Source organism: Gekko japonicus, unplaced genomic scaffold (assembly GCF_001447785.1).
Source record: "Gekko japonicus isolate JY-2015 unplaced genomic scaffold, Gekko_japonicus_V1.1 scaffold1409, whole genome shotgun sequence".
NCBI lineage: Eukaryota > Metazoa > Chordata > Lepidosauria > Squamata > Gekkonidae > Gekko > Gekko japonicus.
In genome coordinates, this window is record NW_015172045.1 from 272,285 (window position 1) to 278,354 (window position 6,070).

The 6,070-nt window shown below is 49.9% G+C and overlaps 1 protein-coding gene across 1 annotated transcript in view; it reads right to left on the reverse strand.

The window, feature by feature from the left end:
- Nucleotides 1-1,854: 1,854 nt before the first annotated feature.
- CLNS1A (chloride channel, nucleotide-sensitive, 1A) overlaps nucleotides 1,855-6,070 on the reverse strand; it is a 28,591-nt gene continuing 24,375 nt past the window's right edge. The window contains exon 8 of the mRNA XM_015420711.1: nucleotides 1,855-2,263. The gene's annotated coding sequence lies outside the window, so the exon portion shown is untranslated. The remainder of the gene's footprint in view (nucleotides 2,264-6,070) is intronic.

A 6,070-nucleotide genomic window follows, 5' to 3' on the forward strand; every position in this document is an offset into this window, starting at 1 on the left:
CAGCCACCAGGCAAGACTCAGTTGCACAGCAGGGAACCTCACTCTCTCTTGTAACCCCTTCCCCACCCTACTTAATCTTTTCCTCCTCCCAACAGTCCCCATATCCTCTCCCATTTTCCCCTGCAGCCTTTCTCCTCACCCACCAACCATCCTACCTTTTTATCTGCCCCCTCCACCTTCCGCTATATTTACTATTTATTTGCTTTGTCTATATCTTGCCTGTTTCCTTAATAGGGATCCAAACTGGCTAACATCATTCTCTTCTGTTTTATCCTCACAACAACCTTGTAAGGTAGGATAGGGTGAGTGTGTGACTGGCCCAAGGGGGCCCATGGCAGAGTCGAGATTTGAACCTGGGTGTCCCAGATCCTAGTCTGAAACCCTAACCACTGCACCACACCAGCTTTTGTGTGGTGGCTGACTGCTGTTGAACAGTACTAGGCAGCTGGGCTTGGGTGAGTCACAGAACTTACGTGGTATCAACTGGCCAGTGTCTGTGTGTGGTCTGGCCTCAATGAGTCCTCCCTCAAAGGCCAAAACAGTCCTGGAAAAGGGCCCTCCCCCTCCCCGACAGGAACCAAGGCTTCAACTGGCAATACTGCTATGGTTGCCAAGCAACAGCCACAGAAAGCATTTGTTTCTTAAAGCTACAGACACTGCACTATATATATCTGTTATCCCCCCGTGTATTATTTTTCAGATTTTTTTTTTTTTGCAATCTTCACACTACTCTTAATTATGCAGAAAGATCTATCTTGTCTGTGATTCCAGTCTCTGCATTTAAGTATCCACAGGTCCGGCCATCTTGAGAATTATACTGATAAATGTCTATTTCACCTTCCTATCCCCTTAAAACTCAAGGGGACGTGCCTTTTATAGCATGACCAAAGGAAATCCTTTTTAAAGACTGTAAGGTAGAATGTAAACCTTGAAAAGTCTGCAGCCGTTCCTCCCCACCCCTCCCTTCCCAAGCAGTCCTCTGCAGGGGCGGGGTGGATTCACTTTCTACTTGAGGGTGATGGGAGGCAGTTGTGAGGAGAGAGAGAGAGAAGAGATTTATACCCCACCCTTCACTACCCGAAGGAGTCTCAGAGTGGCGTATAGTCTCCTTTCCCTTCCCCTCCCCACAACAGACACCGTGAGGTAGGTGGGGCTGAGAGAGCTCTTTTGAGAACTGCCCGTGAGAGAACAGCTCTGAGAGAACTTGTGACTGACCCAAGGTCACACCAAGCAGCTGCATGTGGAGGAGTCTGTTCTTCATATGGGTCGGTGCTTAGTTCTTGTGGCCCTTTTTTACACGCCCAGGGAAATGCTGATTGCCACTTTGGGGTCAGGAAGCAATCCTGGAGGGTTTTTTGTCATCTTCTGGGCGTGGAGCAGGGGTCACTGCGGGTGTGGAGGGGGGAGGTATTTGTGAATTTCCTGCATCGTGCAGGGGGCTGGACTAGATGACCCTGGAGGTCCCTTCCAACGCTATGATTCTATGATTGGGGAATCAAACCCGGCTCTCCCAGATTAGAGTCCGTGCTCCTAACCGCTACCTCCTACCTCCATCGCCCTGGCGGATCAGTCCCAGAGAGGGGACTTAATCAAACCTCGAGTAGGGGTGAAAATAATCCTCCCAGGACCTGAGAAAGAAAACTCAAAAAACAGCCGAGTGGTAAGATTTTAAAAAATTATATTTATTGAACCCTTTGTTTTGTTTGTAATTGTAACAAAGACACAAGAAGGTTATCATCCCTGGTACAGTACAGGTGGTGCATCTAAGCCAAATGGACTGCCGAAGTCATGACAGATCAGAGCATCCAAGGGGGGATGCCAATTCTGTGGGAACGGGGGAAGGGTCACAATGTGTTTGGATCTGCAGCCTCACGACGCTGCAGGTTTCTACCTAGGCCACTGCAGTGTTTCCGTGGCTGTAGAAAAGCAGGCACACAAAAAAAAATATATGGGGGAAATTCTAGGACAATCTAGAATTCTGTTCTAAGTACAACTTTGTTCCTTAATCTCCAGCACCCTCGTCAAAGGCTGCGCACTAACGGGCCATGATTAACCCACATCGGGTCTTGCAACCGTCTTGGATTTTTAAGAAAAAGAAAAAATAAGCAACCCCACAATATCAAATGCATTTTTATAAGCGCATCTCTAAAAAGCACTGACAGGCCCAAACCTCTGTGTTTAGGCCATTAATACAGAAAAGGACAAGTCCCGTGGAAACGTCTTCAAGCTCGTAGCGCCCGTTTTGGAAAGCGTCGAGAAGAATCTGAAAGGCACAAGATGAGGAGAGTTAAGCCATGCAGGATCAGGCCAGTGGCCCATCCAGTCCAACACGCTGTGTCCCACAGTGGCCAAAACCCAGGGGCCATCAGGAGGGTCCACCAGTGGGGCCAGAGCTCTAGAAGCCCTCCCACTGTTGCCCCCCCAAGCACCAAGAAGACAGAGCATCACTGCCCAAGACACAGTGAGCCACTTATGGACCTTTGCTCCATAGGTTTATCCAATCCCCTCAATTCAAGCTTGGATCAGGTCCGTCTTGTCTTTTGGATTTTTTTTTTTAATATATGCACATGTGCATGTGTGTGTATGTGTGCCTGGAAGTCGTGGCGATGTCTGGTGACTGACCCCTACTAGAGGCCTGGAGGATATTCAGACAGGTGGCTGAATAGAGAAGAAGAAGAAGAAGGGATTGGATTTATACCCCGCGCCCTTCACTTGGGAGTCTCAGAGCGGCTTACAAACTCCTTTCCCTTCCCCTCCCCACAACAGACACCCTGTGAGGTGGGTGGGGCTGAGAGAGCTCTGACAGAAACTGCTCTTTTTCAAGGACAGCTGTGCCAGAGCTTGTGACTGACCCAAGGTCACATCAGCAGGTGCAAGTGGAGGAGTGGGGAATCAAACCCGGTTCTCCCAGATTAGAGTCCGCGCACTTAACCTCTACACCAAACTGGCTGCCCCCAAAGAGCCTGCCCCCGCCTCCTGCCTCTGGAATTCCTCTCCCGTCCAAGTCCTTGCCAGGGTCGGCCCTGTTTAGCTTCCGAGATCTGACGAGATTGGGCTTGCCCGGACTATCCAGGCCAGGGCAGATCTGCCCTTTTCAAAAGTGGCAAGAGCCTACCGGCAGCCACACAGCAGGGCTACATTCACAAACAATATCCACCAAGGGAAGACCATCTACAATTCACAGCTATGTTCAAAACTATATATTATATTCATTGAAACACAAAGAAGGGTTAGTGGTCAGGTTATAGATTTATGTATATTTATGACTGTTTCACAGTTCCGTCTTACCAGCTGCTGCTGATTTATACCTGGGCTGTTATTCTTCCCACAGTGGGAGTCTTCTGTTACCGTTACTTTCTTTTTGGAGTTCTATGGACACTCCTTATGTATGGAATTACAGAAGAGCCTACTGTTGGTTTTGAATGTGTTTCTTGTTTAAACTGTGTTTAATTGTTATGAGAAAACTGTTGGATCTGTTTACAGACTCTATTGGGTTGTGACCACTAACCCTTCTTTGTGCTTCAATGAATATAATATATAGTTTTGAACATAGCTGTGAATTGTAGATGGTCTTCCCTTGGTGGATACTGTTTGTGACTTTAATTCTACACGAAGGGTCCCCTTTGTCTTTGACACAGCAGGGCTAAGCATGTGCCGTGCATCAGGGACCCATGGCCATGGAGTTGAGACCGAACTCGCTCTCTCTAGCAGGCACCGATCCCTCCCCCCGTTCCCCATGAAGAAACCTCAAGCACTGTGCAATTCTGGTCACCACACCTTAAAAAGGATATTATAGCTTTGGAAAAAGTGCAGAAAAGGGCAACTCGAATGATAAAAGGGTTGGAACACTTTCCCTATGAGGAAAGGTTAAGGCGCTTGGGGCTCTTTAGCTTGGAGAAACGACGGCTGAGGGGTGACATGATCGAGGTTTATAAGATTATGCATGGGATAGAGCAGGTAGAGAAAGAGGTACTTTTCTCCCTTTCTCACAATACAAGAACTCGTGGGCACTCCATGAAATTGCTGAGCGGTCGGGTTAGAACGGATAAGAGGAAGTCCTTCTTCACCCAAAGAGTGATTAACACATGGAATTCACTGCCACAGGAAGCGGTGGCAGCTACAAGCATGGACGGCTTCAAAAGGGAATTAGATAAGCATATGGAGCAGAGGTCCATCAGTGGCTATTAGCCACAAGGTATAGATAGGGGCTCTGGGGCAAGTGATGCTCTGTCTTCTTGGTGCTTCGGGGGGGCAACAGTGGGAGGGCTTCTGATGTCCTGGCCCCACTGCTGGACCTCCTGATGGCCCCTGGTATTATTTGGCCACTGTGTGATACAGAGTGTTGGACTGGATGGGCCTTTGGCCTGATCCAACATTGGCTTCCCTTGTGTTCTCTTATGTTCTTACTGGGCTCAGCGACACAAGCCTGTTGGCAGACTCTGGGAGGCATCTATTAAAAACACATCACGAGTCTATAATGTCCTGTGGTTACATATTACATCCGAGCAAGCGGCAGCACAGTGCCCAATTGCAGAAAGATGTACAGGCCCAGAGCCAGAGGCCTGGAAAAGAACCACCACTTGCACAAGGGGACGCTTGGCAGATTGCGTGAGTGTGGAGTTGGCACCACATCCTCGCTCCACTTGCCAATGACTGGCCTGCTCCCCTTCCCCCCCCCCCCCGGCGGAACGCAGAACTTATTCAAAGCCATACGAATTCTCCGGCAACCTCTCTCCCCTTTTAGACAAAGATGGCGGGATGCCCCCCGTCCATCCGCCAGCGCCGCTTTGAAACACCGAAGCGGTGGACTGGCATGTCGGTAGTACGCGGTGCTAGCCCACTGCAGACAGAACACGGGTGCAAGGGTATCCGATAAAGACTGGAGTCTTCAAGGCTTAGTGTAAAAGCTATTTACAGTTTATTGACAAAAGCCTTCACCAATAATTGCACAGACTGACATAATGCTCACACAGACACCCAATATTCACAAGAAGAAAAATTACACAGTACATCACCGTACTTATACATCCATTGACCAATCAGGGCCAACGCTGAGTCATGGTAATTAGCTCTGGCATGAACCAGCCAGAACCGGTCAGAGCCAGCTCTTCAGACACTTCTAAACGGATAATCATTCTGTGAGTGAGGCTGTATGAGCAATAATATAGATTAACACCATTCTATGAATGGTTAGGCTATATAGATGGTAGTCCTTTTGAGTAAATAGAGAGAGGATGAGGCCTAAACCGGGCAGATTAGATTTTAGTAAGTACTCTGTGCATTAGAGAGCCATTGGGCTGGTTTTTGCACCATAGAGTAGTGGATAGGGTGGGAGGGGATAGAGTGAAGAGCTGCTGGACAGGACGTGATTTGGTTACGCTGTTAAGATCTTCCTGGCTGGTACTGCTGCCTGGTGTGACAGCTTGTTACCGTGGTGACTGATGGATACAGCAATGTCGGTGCAGCAGATTCCGGTGCTCTTGGGGAGGGGAAAGTTTAGCGGTGGGTCTAGGCAGAACATCAAAGGAAGAGCCCTGAGAAAAAGGATAGCTCGGTGCTCGTCCAGCCTACGACCCATCCCAAGGGAGGTCAGCAGTGGGGCTCGGAAGAACCCCTCTCCGTCATTGGTGTTTTGTAACGCCAGGTCCATTAATAACAAGACGACAGGCCTGCGGGACTGCGGCGTGGAACAGCAGGCGGACCTGGCGTGCATGACTGAGACCTGGGTGCGGGACGGGGAGACAGTTGCTCTCTCCCAATTGGCCCCGCCTGGGTTCTCGGTCGTACACCAATCACGGACTAAGGGGCGGGGGGGAGGAGTGGCGTTCGTTCGGGAGGCTTACTCCTTCAGGGCCCTCCCCCCACCGGAGATCACGGGCATAGAGTGTGTCGGCCTGGTGCTGGGGACTGAGGAGAACTTGGCTGTCTGGCTAGTGTACCGACCGCCTAACGCACCGGCTAGCAGCCTGCCGTCCCTGCTGGAGGCCGTGTCTGGCTGGGCGTTGGAGCACCCGAGGCTTTTGGTCTTGGGTGATTTCAACGTCCATGCCGATGACGCGGCCTCCAGCCG